Genomic DNA, 18,687 nt, shown 5'->3' on the forward strand with positions numbered 1-18,687 from the left:
TGTCATGTGGTCAAAAGAACAATAGTTACTGTGCCATGTGGTCAAAGGACAAATAGTTACTGTGCCATACGGTTACAGGACAAATAGTTACTGTGCCATAAGGTTAAGGGACAAATAGTTACTGTGCCATATGGTCAAGGGACAAATAGTTACTGTGCCATATGGTTATGGGACAAATAGTTACTGTGCCATATGGTTAAGGGACAAATAGTTACTGTGTCATATGGTCAAAGGACAAATAGTTACTGTGCCATATGGTTAAGGGTGAAATAGATACTGTGTCATGTGGTCAAAAGAAAAATAGTTACTGTGCCATGTGGTCAAGGGACAAATAGTTACTGTGTCATATGGTCAAAGGACAAATAGTTACTGTGTCATATGGTTAAGGCACAAATAGTTACTGTGCCATATGGTTAAGGGTCAAATAGTTACTGTGTCATGTGGTCAAAAGAAAAATAGTTACTGTGCCATGTGGTCAAAGGACAAATAGTTACTTTGCCATACGGTCAAAGGTCAAATAGTTACTGTGCCATATGGTCAAGGGACAAATAGTTACTGTGCCATACGGTCAAAGGACAAATAGTTACTGTGCCATACGGTCAAAGGACAAATAGTTACTGTGCCATATGGTCAAGGGACAAATAGTTACTGTGCCATATGGTCAAGGGACAAATAGTTACTGTGCCATATGGTCAAGGGACAAATAGTTACTGTGCCATATGGTCAAGGGACAAATAGTTACTGTGCCATATGGTCAAGGGACAAATAGTTACTGTGCCATATGGTCAAGGGACAAATAGTTACTGTGTCATATGGTCAAAGGACAAATAGTTACTGTGCCATATGGTCAAAGGATAAATAGTTACTGTGCCATACGGTCAAAGGACAAATAGTTACTGTGCCATACGGTCAAAGGACAAATAGTTACTGTGCCATAAGGTTAAGGGACAAATAGTTACTGTGCCAAATGTTCAAGGGACAAATAGTTACTGTGCCATATGGTCAAGGGACAAATAGTTACTGTGCCATATGGTTATGGGACAAATATTTACTGTGCCATATGGTTAAGGGACAAATAGTTACTGTGCCATATGGTCAAGGGACAAGTAGTTACTGTGCCATATGGTCAAGGGACAAATAGTTACTGTGCCATATGGTCAAGGGACAAATAGTTACTGTGCCATATGGTCAAAGGACAAATAGTTACTGTGCCATATGGTCAAAGGACAAATAGTTACTGTGCCATACGGTCAAAGGACAAATAGTTACTGTGCCATATGGTCAAAGGACAAATAGTTACTGTGCCATAAGGTTAAGGGACAAATAGTTACTGTGCCATATGGTCAAAGGATAAATAGTTGCTGTGCCATATTGTTAAGGGACAAATAGTTACTGTGTCAAATGGTCAAAGGATAAATAGTCACTGTGCCATATGGTTAAAGGACAAATAGTTACAGTGCAATATAGTCAAGGGACAAATAGGAACTGTGCCATATGGTCAAAGGACAAATAGTTGCTGTGCCATACGGTCAAAGGACAAATAGTTACTGTGCCATATGGTTATGGGACAAATAGTTACTGTGCCATATGGTTAAGGGACAAATAGTTACTGTGGCATATGGTCAAGGGACAAGTAGTTACTGTGCCATATGGTCAAGGGACAAATAGTTACTGTGCCATATGGTCAAGGGACAAATAGTTACTGTGCCATATGGTAAAAGGACAAATAGTTACTGTGCCATATGGTCAAGGGTCAAATAGTTACTGTGCCATACTGTCAAAGAACAAATAGTTACTGTGCCATACAGTCAAAGGACAAATAGTTACTGTGCCATAAGGTTAAGGGACAAATAGTTACTGTGCCATATGGTCAAAGGATAAATAGTTGCTGTGCCATATGGGTTAAGGGACAAAAAGTTACTGTGCCATATGGTCAAAGGACATTTAGTTACTGTGCCATATGGTCAAAGGACAAATAGTTATTGTGCCATATGGTCAAAGGACAAATAGTTACTGTGCTATATTGTCAAAGGACAAATAGTTACTGTGCCATATGGTCAAAGGACAAATAGTTACTGTGCCATATGGTCAAGGGACAAATAGTTACTGTGCCATACGGTCAAACGACAAATAGTTACTGTGCCATATGGTCAAAGGACAAATAGTTACTGTGCCATATGGTCAAAGGACAAATAGTTACTGTGCCATATGGTCAAGGGACAAATAGTTACTGTGCCATATGGTCAAGGGACAAATAGTTACTGTGCCATATGGACAAGGGACAAATAGTTACTGTGCCATATGGTCAAGGGACAAATAGTTACTGTGCCATATGGTCAAGGGACAAATAGATACTGTGCCATATGGTCAAGGGACAAATAGTTACTGTGCCATATGGTCAAGGGACAAATAGTTACTGTGCCATATGGTCAAAGGACAAATAGTTACTGTGCTATATTGTCAAAGGACAAATAGTTACTGTGCCATATGGTCAAAGGACAAATAGTTACTGTGCCATGTCGTCAAATGACAAATAGTTACTGTGCCATATGGTCAAAGGACAAATAGTTACTGTGTCATATGGTCAAAGGACAAATAGTTACTGTGCCATATGGTCAAAGGACAAATAGTTACTGTGTCATATGGTCAAAGGATAAATAATTACTGTGTCATATGGTCAAAGGATAAATAGTTACTGTGCCATATGGTCAAAGGACAAATAGTTACTGTGCCACATGGTCAAAGGACAAATAGTTACTGTGTCATATGATCAAAGGATAAATAGTTACTGTGTCATATGGTCAAAGGACAAATAGTTACTGTGCCATACGGTCAAAGGACAAATAGTTACTGTGCCATATGGTTAAGGGACAAATAGTTGCTGTGTCATATGGTCAAAGGACAAATAGTTACTGTGCCATATGGTCAAAGGACAAATAGTTACTGTGCCATATGGTCAAAGGACAAATAGTTACTGTGTCATATGGTCAAAGGATAAATAGTTACTGTGTCATATGGCCAAAGGATACATAGTTACTGTGCCATACGCTCAAAGGACAAACAGTTAAGGTACCTTCTCACATAACGATATTGTTAACGATATCATTGCATTTTGTGACGTAGCAACGATATCGTTAATGAAATCGTTATGTGTGACAGCGACCAACGATCAGGCCCCTGCTGGGAGATCGTTGGTCGCTGAACAAAGTCCAGAACTTTATTTTGTCGCTGGATCTCCCGCGGACATCGCTGGATCGGCGTGTGTGACACCGATCCAGCGATGTCTTCACTGGTAACCAGGGTAAACATCAGGTAACTAAGCGCAGGGCCACGCTTAGTAACCCAATGTTTACCCTGGTTACCATCCTAAAAGTAAAAAAACAAACACTACATACTTACCTAACACTGTCTGTCCCCGGCGCTGTGCTCTGCACTCCTCCTGCTCTGGCTGTGAGCGTCGGTCAGCCGGAAAGCAGAGCGGTGATGTCACCGCTCTGATTTCCGGCTGCTGTGCTCACACAGACAGTACAGGAGGAGTGCAGAGAAGCAGAGCGCCGGGGACAGACAGCGGTAGGTAAGTATGTAGCGTTTGTTTTTTTTACTTTTAGGATGGTAACCAGGGTAAAAATCGGGTTACTAAGCGCGGCCCTGCGCTTAGTTACCCGATGTTTACCCTGGTTACCGGCATCGTTGGTCGCTGGAGAGCGGTCTGTGTGACAGCTCTCTTACTGTGCCATATGGTTAAGGATCAAATAGTTGCTGTGTCATATGGTCAAAGGACAAATAGTTACTGTGCTATATGGTTAAAGGATAAAAAGTTACTGTGCCATGTGGTCAAAGGACAAATAGTTACTGTGCCATATTGTCAAAGGACAAATAGTTACTGTGCTATATGGTCAAAGGATAAATAGTTACTGTGCCATGTGGTCAAAGGACAAATAGTTACTGTGCCATATGGTCAAAGGACAAATAGTTAATGTGCAATATGGTGAAAGGACAAATAGTTACGGTGCCATATGGTCAAAGGATAAACAGTTAAAGTGCCATGTGGTCAAAGGACAAATAGTTACTGTGCCATATGGTCAAAGGACAAATAGTTACTGTGCCATATGGTCAAAGGACAAGTAGTTACTGTGCATATGGTTAAGGGACAAATAGTTACTGTGCCATATGGTCAAAGGACAAATAGTTACTGTGCCATATGGTCGAGGGACAAATAGTTACTGTGCTATATTGTCAAAGGACAAATAGTTACTGTGCTATATGGTCAAAGGACAAATAGTTACTGTGCCATATGGTCAAGGGACAAATAGTTACTGTGCCATACGGTCAAAGGACAAATACTTACTGTGCCATATGGTCAAAGGACAAATAGTTACTGTGTCATGTGGTCAAGGGACAAATAGTTACTGTGCCATATGGTCAAGGGACAAATAGTTACTGTGCCATATGGTCAAGGGACAAATAGTTACTGTGCCATATGGTCAAGGGACAAATAGTTACTGTGCCATATGGTCAAGGGACAAATAGTTACTGAGCCATATGGTCAAAGGACAATTAGTTACTGTGCCATATGGTCAAAGGACAAATAGTTACTATGCCATACGGTCAAAGGACAAATAGTTACTGTGCCATACGGTCAAAGGACAAATAGTTACTGTGCTATAAGGTTAAGGGACAAATAGTTACTATGCCATATGGTCAAGGGACAAATAGTTGTTACTGTGCCATATGGTTAAGGGACAAATAGTTACTGTGTCATATGGTCAAAGGACAAATAGTTACTGTGCTATATTGTCAAAGGACAAATATTTACTGTGCCATATGGTCAAAGGATAAATAGTTAATGTGCCATGTGGTCAAAGGACAAATAGTTACTGTGCCATATGGTAAAAGGATAAATAGTTACTGTGCCATATGGTTAAGGGACAAATAGTTACTGTGTCATATGGTCAAAGGACAAGTAGTTACTGTTCATATGGTTAAGGGACAAATAGTTACTGTGCCATATGGTCAAAGGACAAATAGTTACTGTGCCATATGGTCAAGGGACAAATAGTTACTGTGCCATATGGTCAAAGGACAAATAGTTACTGTGCCATATGGTCAAAGGACAAATAGTTACTGTGCTATATTGTCAAAGGACAAATAGTTACTGTGCCATATGGTCAAAGGACAAATAGTTACTGTGCCATATGGTCAAGGGACAAATAGTTACTGTGCCATACGGTCAAAAGACAAATAGTTACTGTGCCATACGGTCAAAGGACAAATAGTTACTGTGCCATATGGTCAAGGGACAAATAGTTACTGTGCCATATGGTCAAGGGACAAATAGTTACTGTGCCATATGGTCAAGGTACAAATAGTTACTGTGCCATATGGTCAAGGGACAAATAGTTACTGTGCCATATGGTCAAGGGACAAATAGTTACTGTGCCATATGGTCAAGGGACAAATAGTTACTGTGCCATATGGTCAAAGGACAAATAGTTACTGTGCCATATGGTCAAAGGATAAATAGTTACTGTGCCATATGGTCAAAGGACAAATAGTTACTGTGCCATACGGTCAAAGGACAAATAGTTACTGTGCCATAAGGTTAAGGGACAAATAGTTACTGTGCCATATGGTCAAGGGACAAATAGGTACTGTGCCATATGGTCAAGGGACAAATAGTTACTGTGCCATATGGTCAAAGGACAATTAGTTACTGTGCCATATGGTCAAAGGACAAATAGTTACTATGCCATACGGTCAAAGGACAAATAGTTACTGTGCCATACGGTCAAAGGACAAATAGTTATTGTGCTATAAGGTTAAGGGACAAATAGTTACTGTGCCATATGGTCAAGGGACAAATAGTTACTGTGCCATATGGTTAAGGGACAAATAGTTACTGTGTCATATGGTCAAAGGACAAATAGTTACTGTGCTATATTGTCAAAGGACAAATATTTACTGTGCCATATGGTCAAAGGATAAATAGTTAATGTGCCATGTGGTCAAAGGACAAATAGTTACTGTGCCATATGGTAAAAGGACAAATAGTTACTGTGCCATATGGTTAAGGGACAAATAGTTACTGTGTCATATGGTCAAAGGACAAGTAGTTACTGTGCATATGGTTAAGGGACAAATAGTTACTGTGCCATATGGTCAAAGGACAAATAGTTACTGTGCCATATGGTCAAGGGACAAATAGTAACTGTGCCATATGGTCAACCGACAAATAGTTACTGTGCCATATGGTCACAGGACAAATAGTTACTGTGCTATATTGTCAGAGGACAAATAGTTACTGTGCCATATGGTCAAAGGACAAATAGTTACTGTGCCATATGGTCAAGGGACAAATAGTTACTGTGCCATACGGTCAAAGGACAAATAGTTACTGTGTCATATGGTCAAAGGACAAATATTTACTGTGCCATATGGTCAAAGGATAAATAGTTAATGTGCCATGTGGTCAAAGGATAAATAGTTAATGTGCCATGTGGTCAAAGGACAAATAGTTACTGTGCCATATGGTAAAAGGAAAAATAGTTACTGTGCCATATGGTTAAGGGACAAATAGTTACTGTGTCATATGGTCAAAGGACAAGTAGTTACTGTGCATATGGTTAAGGGACAAATAGTTACTGTGCCATATGGTCAAAGGACAAATAGTTACTGTGCCATATGGTCAAGGGACAAATAGTTACTGTGCCATATGGTCAAAGGACAAATAGTTACTGTGCCATATGGTCACAGGACAAATAGTTACTGTGCTATATTGTCAAAGGACAAATAGTTACTGTGCCATATGGTCAAAGGACAAATAGTTACTGTGCCATATGGTCAAGGGACAAATAGTTACTGTGCCATATGGTCAAAGGACAAATAGTTACTGTGCCATACGGTCAAAGGACAAATAGTTACTGTGCCATATGGTCAAGGGACAAATAGTTACTGTGCCATACGGTCAAGGGACAAATAGTTACTGTGCCATATGGTCAAGGGACAAATAGTTACTGTGCCATATGGTCAAGGGACAAATAGATACTGTGCCATATGGTCAAGGGACAAATAGTTACTGTGCCATATGGTCAAAGGACAAATAGTTACTGTGCCATATGGTCAAAGGATATATAGTTACTGTGCCATACGGTCAAAGGACAAATAGTTACTGTGCCATAAGGTCAAAGGACAAATAGTTACTGTGCCATAAGGTTAAGGGACAAATAGTTACTGTGCCATATGGTCAAGGGACAAATAGTTACTGTGCCATATGGTTATGGGACAAATAGTTACTGTGCCATATGGTCAAGGGACAAATAGTTACTGTGCCATATGGTTATGGGACAAATATTTACTGTGCCATATGGTTAAGGGACAAATAGTTACTGTGCCATATGGTCAAGGGACAAGTAGTTACTGTGCCATATGTTCAAGGGACAAATAGTTACTGTGCCATATGTTCAAGGGACAAATAGTTACTGTGCCATATGGTCAAAGGACATATAGTTACTGTGCCATACGGTCAAAGGACAAATAGTTACTGTGCCATATGGTCAAAGGACAAATAGTTACTGTGCCATAAGGTTAAGGGACAAATAGTTACTGTGCCATATGGTCAAAGGATAAATAGTTGCTGTGCCATATGGTTAAGGGACAAATAGTTACTGTGTCATATGGTCAAAGTACAAATAGTCACTGTGCCATATGGTTAAAGGACAAATAGTTACAGTGCAATATAGTCAAGGGACAAATAGGAACTGTGCCATATGGTCAAAGGACAAATAGTTGCTGTGCCATACGGTCAAAGGACAAATAGTTACTGTGCCATAAGGTTAAGGGACAAATATTTACTGTGCCATATGGTCAAGGGACAAATAGTTACTGTGCCATATGGTTATGGGACAAATAGTTACTGTGCCATATGGTTAAGGGACAAATAGTTACTGTGCCATATGGTCAAGGGACAAGTAGTTACTGTGCCATATGGTCAAGGGACAAATAGTTACTGTGCCATATGGTCAAGGGACAAATAGTTACTGTGCCATATGTTCAAAGCACAAATAGTTACTGTGCCATATGGTCAAAGGACAAATAGTTACTGTGCTATACGGTCAAAGGACAAATAGTTACTGTGCCATACGGTCAAAGGACAAATAGGTACTGTGCCATAAGGTTAAGGGACAAATAGTTACTGTGCCATATGGTCAAAGGATAAATAGTTGCTGTGCCATATGGTTAAGGGACAAATAGTTACTGTGCCATATGGTCAAAGGACATTTAGTTACTGTGCCATATGGTCAAAGGACAAATAGTTATTGTGCCATATGGTCAAAGGACAAATAATTACTGTGCTATATTGTCAAAGGACAAATAGTTACTGTGCCATATGGTCAAAGGACAAATAGTTACTGTGCCATATGGTCAAGGGACAAATAGTTACTGTGCCATATGGTCAAAGGACAAATAGTTACTGTGCCATATGGTCAAGGGACAAATAGTTACTGTGCCATATGTTCAAAGCACAAATAGTTACTGTGCCATATGGTCAAGGGACAAATAGTTACTGTGCCATATGTTCAAAGCACAAATAGTTACTGTGCCACATGGTCAGAGGACAAATAGTTACTGTGCTATACGGTCAAAGGACAAATAGTTACTGTGCCATACGGTCAAAGGACAAATAGTTACTGTGCCATAAGGTTAAGGGACAAATAGTTACTGTGCCATATGGTCAAAGGATAAATAGTTGCTGTGCCATATGGTTAAGGGACAAATAGTTACTGTGCCATATGGTCAAAGGACATTTAGTTACTGTGCCATATGGTCAAAGGACAAATAGTTATTGTGCCATATGGTCAAAGGACAAATAGTTACTGTGCTATATTGTCAAAGGACAAATAGTTACTGTGCCATATGGTCAAAGGACAAATAGTTACTGTGCCATATGGTCAAGGGACAAATAGTTACTGTGCCATATGGTCAAAGGACAAATAGTTACTGTGCCATATGGTCAAGGGACAAATAGTTACTGTGCCATATGGTCAAGGGACAAATAGTTACTGTGCCATATGGTCAAGGGACAAATAGTTAGTGTGCCATATGGTTATGGGACAAATAGTTACTGTGCCATATGGTTAAGGGACAAATAGTTACTGTGCCATATGGTCAAGGGACAAGTAGTTACTGTGCCATATGGTCAAGGGACAAATAGTTACTGTGCCATATGGTCAAGGGACAAATAGTTACTGTGCCATATGTTCAAAGCACAAATAGTTACTGTGCCATATGGTCAAAGGACAAATAGTTACTGTGCTATACGGTCAAAGGACAAATAGTTACTGTGCCATACGGTCAAAGGACAAATAGTTACTGTGCCATAAGGTTAAGGGACAAATAGTTACTGTGCCATATGGTCAAAGGATAAATAGTTGCTGTGCCATATGGTTAAGGGACAAATAGTTACTGTGCCATATGGTCAAAGGACATTTAGTTACTGTGCCATATGGTCAAAGGACAAATAGTTATTGTGCCATATGGTCAAAGGACAAATAGTTACTGTGCTATATTGTCAAAGGACAAATAGTTACTGTGCCATATGGTCAAAGGACAAATAGTTACTGTGCCATATGGTCAAGGGACAAATAGTTACTGTGCCATATGGTCAAGGGACAAATAGTTACTGTGCCATATGGTCAAGGGACAAATAGTTACTGTGCCATATGGTAAGGGACAAATAGTTACTGTGCCATATGGTCAAGGGACAAATAGTTACTGTGCCATATGGTCAAGGGACAAATAGTTACTGTGCCATATGGTCAAGGGACAAATAGTTACTGTGCCATATGGTCAAGGGACAAATAGTTACTGTGCCATATGGTCAAAGGACAAATATATACTGTGCCATATGGTCAAAGGACAAATAGTTAATGTGCCATACGGTCAAAGGACAAATAGTTACTGTGCCATAAGGTTAAGGGACAAATAGTTACTGTGCCATATGGTCAAGGGACAAATAGTTACTGTGCCATACGGTTATGGGACAAATAGTTACTGTGCCATATGGTTAAGGGACACATAGTTACTGTGTCATATGGTCAAAGGACAAATAGTTACTGTGCCATATGGTCACAGGACAAATAGTTACTGTGCTATATTGTCAAAGGACAAATAGTTACTGTGCCATATGGTCAAAGGACAAATAGTTACTGTGCCATATGGTCAAGGGACAAATAGTTACTGTGCCATATGGTCAAAGGACAAATAGTTACTGTGCCATACGGTCAAAGGACAAATAGTTACTGTGCCATATGGTCAAGGGACAAATAGTTACTGTGCCATATGGTCAAGGGACAAATAGTTACTGTGCCATATGGTCAAGGGACAAATAGTTACTGTGCCATATGGTCAAGGGACAAATAGATACTGTGCCATATGGTCAAGGGACAAATAGTTACTGTGCCATATGGTCAAAGGACAAATAGTTACTGTGCCATATGGTCAAAGGATATATAGTTACTGTGCCATACGGTCAAAGGACAAATAGTTACTGTGCCATAAGGTCAAAGGACAAATAGTTACTGTGCCATAAGGTTAAGGGACAAATAGTTACTGTGCCATATGGTCAAGGGACAAATAGTTACTGTGCCATATGGTTATGGGACAAATAGTTACTGTGCCATATGGTCAAGGGACAAATAGTTACTGTGCCATATGGTTATGGGACAAATATTTACTGTGCCATATGGTTAAGGGACAAATAGTTACTGTGCCATATGGTTAAGGGACAAGTAGTTACTGTGCCATATGTTCAAGGGACAAATAGTTACTGTGCCATATGTTCAAGGGACAAATAGTTACTGTGCCATATGGTCAAAGGACATATAGTTACTGTGCCATACGGTCAAAGGACAAATAGTTACTGTGCCATATGGTCAAAGGACAAATAGTTACTGTGCCATAAGGTTAAGGGACAAATAGTTACTGTGCCATATGGTCAAAGGATAAATAGTTGCTGTGCCATATGGTTAAGGGACAAATAGTTACTGTGTCATATGGTCAAAGGACAAATAGTCACTGTGCCATATGGTTAAAGGACAAATAGTTACAGTGCAATATAGTCAAGGGACAAATAGGAACTGTGCCATATGGTCAAAGGACAAATAGTTGCTGTGCCATACGGTCAAAGGACAAATAGTTACTGTGCCATAAGGTTAAGGGACAAATATTTACTGTGCCATATGGTCAAGGGACAAATAGTTACTGTGCCATATGGTTATGGGACAAATAGTTACTGTGCCATATGGTTAAGGGACAAATAGTTACTGTGCCATATGGTCAAGGGACAAGTAGTTACTGTGCCATATGGTCAAGGGAAAAATAGTTACTGTGCCATATGGTCAAGGGACAAATAGTTACTGTGCCATATGTTCAAAGCACAAATAGTTACTGTGCCATATGGTCAAAGGACAAATAGTTACTGTGCTATACGGTCAAAGGACAAATAGTTACTGTGCCATACGGTCAAAGGACAAATAGGTACTGTGCCATAAGGTTAAGGGACAAATAGTTACTGTGCCATATGGTCAAAGGATAAATAGTTGCTGTGCCATATGGTTAAGGGACAAATAGTTACTGTGCCATATGGTCAAAGGACATTTAGTTACTGTGCCATATGGTCAAAGGACAAATAGTTATTGTGCCATATGGTCAAAGGACAAATAATTACTGTGCTATATTGTCAAAGGACAAATAGTTACTGTGCCATATGGTCAAAGGACAAATAGTTACTGTGCCATATGGTCAAGGGACAAATAGTTACTGTGCCATATGGTCAAAGGACAAATAGTTACTGTGCCATATGGTCAAGGGACAAATAGTTACTGTGCCATATGTTCAAAGCACAAATAGTTACTGTGCCATATGGTCAAGGGACAAATAGTTACTGTGCCATATGTTCAAAGCACAAATAGTTACTGTGCCATATGGTCAGAGGACAAATAGTTACTGTGCTATACGGTCAAAGGACAAATAGTTACTGTGCCATACGGTCAAAGGACAAATAGTTACTGTGCCATAAGGTTAAGGGACAAATAGTTACTGTGCCATATGGTCAAAGGATAAATAGTTGCTGTGCCATATGGTTAAGGGACAAATAGTTACTGTGCCATATGGTCAAAGGACATTTAGTTACTGTGCCATATGGTCAAAGGACAAATAGTTATTGTGCCATATGGTCAAAGGACAAATAGTTACTGTGCTATATTGTCAAAGGACAAATAGTTACTGTGCCATATGGTCAAAGGACAAATAGTTACTGTGCCATATGGTCAAGGGACAAATAGTTACTGTGCCATATGGTCAAAGGACAAATAGTTACTGTGCCATATGGTCAAGGGACAAATAGTTACTGTGCCATATGGTCAAGGGACAAATAGTTACTGTGCCATATGGTCAAGGGACAAATAGTTAGTGTGCCATATGGTTATGGGACAAATAGTTACTGTGCCATATGGTTAAGGGACAAATAGTTACTGTGCCATATGGTCAAGGGACAAGTAGTTACTGTGCCATATGGTCAAGGGACAAATAGTTACTGTGCCATATGGTCAAGGGACAAATAGTTACTGTGCCATATGTTCAAAGCACAAATAGTTACTGTGCCATATGGTCAAAGGACAAATAGTTACTGTGCTATACGGTCAAAGGACAAATAGTTACTGTGCCATACGGTCAAAGGACAAATAGTTACTGTGCCATAAGGTTAAGGTACAAATAGTTACTGTGCCATATGGTCAAAGGATAAATAGTTGCTGTGCCATATGGTTAAGGGACAAATAGTTACTGTGCCATATGGTCAAAGGACATTTAGTTACTGTGCCATATGGTCAAAGGACAAATAGTTATTGTGCCATATGGTCAAAGGACAAATAGTTACTGTGCTATATTGTCAAAGGACAAATAGTTACTGTGCCATATGGTCAAAGGACAAATAGTTACTGTGCCATATGGTCAAGGGACAAATAGTTACTGTGCCATATGGTCAAGGGACAAATAGTTACTGTGCCATATGGTCAAGGGACAAATAGTTACTGTGCCATATGGTCAAGGGACAAATAGTTACTGTGCCATATGGTAAGGGACAAATAGTTACTGTGCCATATGGTCAAGGGACAAATAGTTACTGTGCCATATGGTCAAGGGACAAATAGTTACTGTGCCATATGGTCAAGGGACAAATAGTTACTGTGCCATATGTTCAAAGGACAAATATATACTGTGCCATATGGTCAAAGGACAAATAGTTAATGTGCCATACGGTCAAAGGACAAATAGTTACTGTGCCATAAGGTTAAGGGACAAATAGTTACTGTGCCATATGGTCAAGGGACAAATAGTTACTGTGCCATACGGTTATGGGACAAATAGTTACTGTGCCATATGGTTAAGGGACACATAGTTACTGTGTCATATGGTCAAAGGACAAATAGTTACTGTGCCATATGGTTAAGGGTCAAATAGTTACTGTGTCATGTGGTCAAAAGAAAAATAGTTACTGTGCCATGTGGTCAAAGGACAAATAGTTACTGTGTCATACGGTTAAAGGACAAATAGTTACTGTGCCATAAGGTTAAGGGACAAATAGTTACTGTGCCATATGGTCAAGGGACAAATAGTTACTGTGCCATATGGTTATGGGACAAATAGTTACTGTGCCATATGGTTAAGGGACAAATAGTTACTGTGTCATATGGTCAAAGGACAAATAGTTACTGTGCCATATGGTTAAGGGTGAAATAGTTACTGTGTCATGTGGTCAAAAGAAAAATAGTTACTGTGCCATGTGGTCAAGGGACAAATAGTTACTGTGTCATATGGTCAAAGGACAAATAGTTACTGTGTCATATGGTTAAGGGACAAATAGTTACTGTGCCATATGGTCAAGGGACAAATAGTTACTGTGTCATATGGTCAAAGGACAAATAGTTACTGTGTCATATGGTTAAGGGACAAATAGTTACTGTGCCATATTGTTAAGAGACAAATAGTTACTGTGCCATATGGTCAAGGGACAAATAGTTACTGTGCCATGTGGTCAAGGGACAAATAGTTACTGTGCCATATGGTCAAGGGACAAATAGTTACTGCGCCATATGGTCAAAGGACACATAGTTACTGTACCTGTGAATTTCTCTTCTAAGCAATAGGCCCGTTATGTCATTACTAATTAGAAGAGACACTGGAGATGCTGTACTTAATATTTTTGGGCATGGTGTTTAACTCTGCTCTTTTTATATGGAAAATGCAAATGTTTCAAATATTAAAAGAAATACAAATGACTTTGAGCAAAAAAATTTATCAAAAATACTTGAATTTTATGACTTTTTTTTTAGGAATAATGGAAAATTGTGTAGGGATGAAGCAGCCCTAAAGATATGGGTGAAGCAGCCCTAAAGATAGTGATTCTCCAGAACTAGAAAGCCTCAGTCCTTTTCCTTGCACTTGGTAGGTGTACTGCATGCAAATATGTTACATCCAAGGTGGTCAAACAGCAAATAATGACTGCTCAGATTTGTACATGCTTATGTTACTCTATGGTCTTTGTCATGTGGCTTTCGCTGGATTACTTGTATTCTCCAATGACCTTTCCTTTCCTTTTAAATAGTCTGTGTAAATAGACCATCAAAGTGGTTGTCTTGTTTCAAAGATTATTACACAATAAGATCAAGGATGCAAAAAAATAACAAGCTGAGCTTCATACCAGTCTCCAATATTTTTTGATTGCCTGCAGTGGTGACATCACATAGACAAAGCTGCAGTCAATCCCTGAGCTCAGAGGTCCTGTTAGTGTACATGTAATGTCACCACTGCAGTTGATCAATGAAGACCAGAGCAATGATGAGTGGCAGTTCTGGACCCCAAGAGCATGAGTAAAAGCTCAGTTTATTTGTATTGTAGCATTCCCAAGCTTATGGAGCTATAGTATTTGAAATGGACCTCTTTATCAACAGCCATGTGGCTTATTGAGATAGAAGTTTCCCTTTTATATGGATCTCTTGTCCTTTTTCAGGCCGTCAAAGCCCACTTAAAGTGTTGTTCTGTTGTGCCATCTTCAGGACATACCACTCTCAGCCCCCTACTTCCCGCTTTGTCTTGAGTGGTGCACTCGTGAACATTAGCTTGGTCAGGCTGCTATTTGCAGCACATCAGAAGTGCAGGATCATTGAGGCTAGTCAGATCCAGCCAGAGGATTCATAATAGGAGGGAATTTGCAAAGTTGCTTGTTTTCACACTACTTTGAAGCTTTACCTTTCTAAATACTGAAGTCAACCCCTGTAATTGCCAATAAAATGACTACTGAAGACATAGTAGTTCTAAAAGTCTGTTAATGGAATGACATTTTTCTTTTTTTTTTTTTCAAAAGTATTGAAATCTGAAAATCCCACAGCATACTCTGATGAAAAGTTCTAATTATAGAAATAATCAGACTTACATTTTCATAGAAGTCAGTACTGTTTAACTAAATGTTTAAATTGTGCTTTTAAAAGACTTTTAACTTGCCTAAAAATGATCTGAGTGCATATAGGAAATTAAATGAGGCCCATGTTTAATTTGATGCCCACACAGGCTTCCTATTCTTCTCGTAATTGAGTCTGCTGAAGTACAGACTTCTCATACTCACACAATACACACTGGGTCAGCTTGAATAAATGTAGAATTACTGCTGTTGATTGTTATTGCAATATATCAAAAGTGATGAAATTCCTTCGTTAACATTTGGTAGCTGGCAATAATGAATTGTAGCTGAAATACAAACTATATGTGTTGAAGACTGTAATGTTAAAGAAAAAGCTTAAAGATCAAATGACCTTTACAATCTTAAACTCTGTACTTACAAATAACAAGTAAGAATAAGATTAAAAGAATTATATTACAAAATGAAAATGTGCTGTGTCATAGTAAGTTAAGAAAAAGAAAAGAAAAAACACATGACTTTGTGTACTTAAAAATGTCTGATTGTGGACAAAAACCTCACTGTTAAAGATGGTATTTCACCAGTTTTAGGAATGGAAAAAAATAAAATGCATTTTTATGTTTTCATTTATTATCTCCTTTGCAGGTATATTAGCTTGTAAAGTTTAGATTCTAATTTATGATAAGCCCAATGGGGCATTACCAAGGATTCGTTCTTGTAGATGTGTACTTTTTACCCTGTATGAAGTTATCCAATCATAAGCAGGTGACGTCATGTTGCAGAAAAAAAGAACATGCTGCCAGAAGGTCAAAATAACCTGCCTTCTCATATGAGACATGTAATGATAGACAGCCTTTCTCTCAGCTTTTATCTCAAGGCAGTCAGTGTAGGAGGAAGGAGATACAGCAGAGATGAGTAAGATTACAAACACTTTCAGCTTTCATCTCACAGCAGTCAGTGTGGGGGAGGCAGAGTAGAGCTGGCAGCCTGTTCCACTCATTGATCACCCTAACTGTCAAAAAGTTTTTTCTAATATCTAATCTGTGTCTCCTCCCATTCAGTTTCATCCGATTGCATCTAGTCTTTCCTTGTGCAAATGAGAATAAAGATGATCCTTCTACAATGTGACAGCCCTTGAGATATTTGTAGACAACTATTAAGTCTCCTCTCAGTCTTCTTTTTTGCAAGCTAAACATTCCCAAATCCTGTAAACGTTCCTCATAGGACATGGTTTGCAGACCAGTCACCATTCTGGTCGCTCTTCTCTGAACTTGCTCCAGTTTGTTGATGTATTTTTTAAAATATGGTGCCCAAAACTGGACACAGTATTCTAGATGAGGTCTGACCAAAGAGGAGTAAAGGGCAATAATGACTTTGCACGATCTAGACTGTATGCTTCTGATAATACATCCCAGAATTGCATTTGCCTTTTTTGCTGCCGCATCACACTGTTGACTTATGTTCAGTTTATGATCTATTTGTATACCCAAGTCTTTTTCACATGTGCTGTTGCTTAGCCCATTTTTATTGCCCAGATGTAGTACTTTGCATTTCTCCTTGTGAAAAACCATTCTGTTAGTTGCTGCCCACTGCTCCAGTTTATTTATATCTTTTTGAATCTTCTCTCTCTCTTCTCTAGTATTAGCTATCCCTCCTAGCTTTGTGTCATCAGCAATTTAATCAGTGTACCTCAATTCCTTCATCTAAGTCAGTGTTCCCCAACTACAGCCCTCAAGAGCCACCAACAGGTCGTGTTTTCAGGATTTCCTTATTATGGCCCAGGTGATGGAATTGTTGCCTGTCTAGATGATGGAATTCTCACCTGGGCAATAGTAAGGAAATCTTGAAAACGTGACCCGTTGGTGGCTCTTGAGGACCGAACTTGGGGAACACAGATCTAAGTCATTGATAAAGATGTTGAACAATACAGGGCCCAGGACATAACCCTGTGGTACCCCACTTGAGATATTCTTCCAACTGGATGTGCAGCCATTTACGACCACTCTTTTGGTCTGATCACTAAGCCTTTTATGAATCCACTTAACAGTTGCCTTGCCCATCCTTAGTCATTTTTTCAATAAGGATGGTGTGAGATACTTTGTCAAATGCTTTGCTGAAGTCAATATATACTATATCTACAGCATTTCCCTGATCCCTCAACTCTACATAATAGTTGCAGAGATCTGACCTTCTGTGTCCATGTTCTTTTTTTACCCCTATATGACACTTCTCCTTCTTATGATTGGTCAACATCATACAAAGGTCCACTCTAACAAGCATATAAAGGTAAGCATTCAGCGACCAAAAATGACAGAGCTTCATGTTCATTAGTCACATGTTAACTAGCAAACAACAGCTAAATAGAATCTGTCACCATATTTAATCACACAATTGTTATACATTGCTAAATATATCTCTTAGAGCTTGTAATGCTGGTGCATTTATTTTGAAAATCCATGTCAGGATGGCTATATAATTTTTGTTTGAAATTTTTCCTACCAGCTCCTTTTAACCCCTTTCTGACATAAGACATAATAGTACATCTCATTCAGGAAGGAATTCTCGTCAATAAATATACTGGTATATCTTCATTTTCATGATGGCCCTGGAGCTGTGCCCATCACAAACACCTTGTGAGCTCTAGTTAATTAACACTCGAGATCATGCAGCTCCATCTCTGGCTGTTTAACCCTCTGGATGCCATGGTCAATATCAATAATAATATTTAGAAGGTTGTGAGAGAAAAGTGGTTCCCTCTCTCACTACGATTGAGCTGCATTATGGCTATATAGAATATACTTATAAAAATAAAGGTACTTAGCACATAAATTGTCCAATACATATGAGCCTATCAACCATTGCAAGGTGACCTTTCTTTGATGGGACCCTAAACCTAATATTTATTAAACATACCTATCAAAGGCTATAAGCCTACTATTATAAAGGGCAGGGAGGAGGATCCAGCATTAGCTAAAAACAGCCTTAGGGCTCTTTCACACAAAAGTGTTCCCGATTTGTGCGGTGACAGTTTCCACATGTACTGGAAAAATATTTAGAATTGAGAGTCCACAGTGCTTAATGGTTAACTGGTATATGTATTTCATATATCACATGTACCGGAGACTCACACGTAGACCCATTCAAGTGAATGAGTCTGTGCACATGTCAGTATGCAAAACACGCTGACATATCCATTTTTTAGCTTCAGCACTGGC

At 39.1% G+C, this 18,687-nt stretch overlaps 1 protein-coding gene across 3 annotated transcripts in view; it reads left to right on the forward strand.

The window, feature by feature from the left end:
* The window catches only part of COL8A2 (collagen type VIII alpha 2 chain), a 425,675-nt gene that overhangs the window by 39,654 nt on the left and 367,334 nt on the right, over window positions 1-18,687 (forward strand). For 2 of the 3 annotated variants that reach the window (XM_069756855.1, XM_069756857.1), the window contains exon 2: window positions 14,391-14,502. The exons of the other annotated variant lie outside the window; for it this stretch is intronic. The gene's annotated coding sequence lies outside the window, so the exon portion shown is untranslated. The remainder of the gene's footprint in view (window positions 1-14,390; window positions 14,503-18,687) is intronic. 3 annotated transcript variants of the gene reach the window in all.

Source organism: Ranitomeya imitator, chromosome 3, assembly GCF_032444005.1.
Source record: "Ranitomeya imitator isolate aRanImi1 chromosome 3, aRanImi1.pri, whole genome shotgun sequence".
Lineage (NCBI taxonomy): Eukaryota > Metazoa > Chordata > Amphibia > Anura > Dendrobatidae > Ranitomeya > Ranitomeya imitator.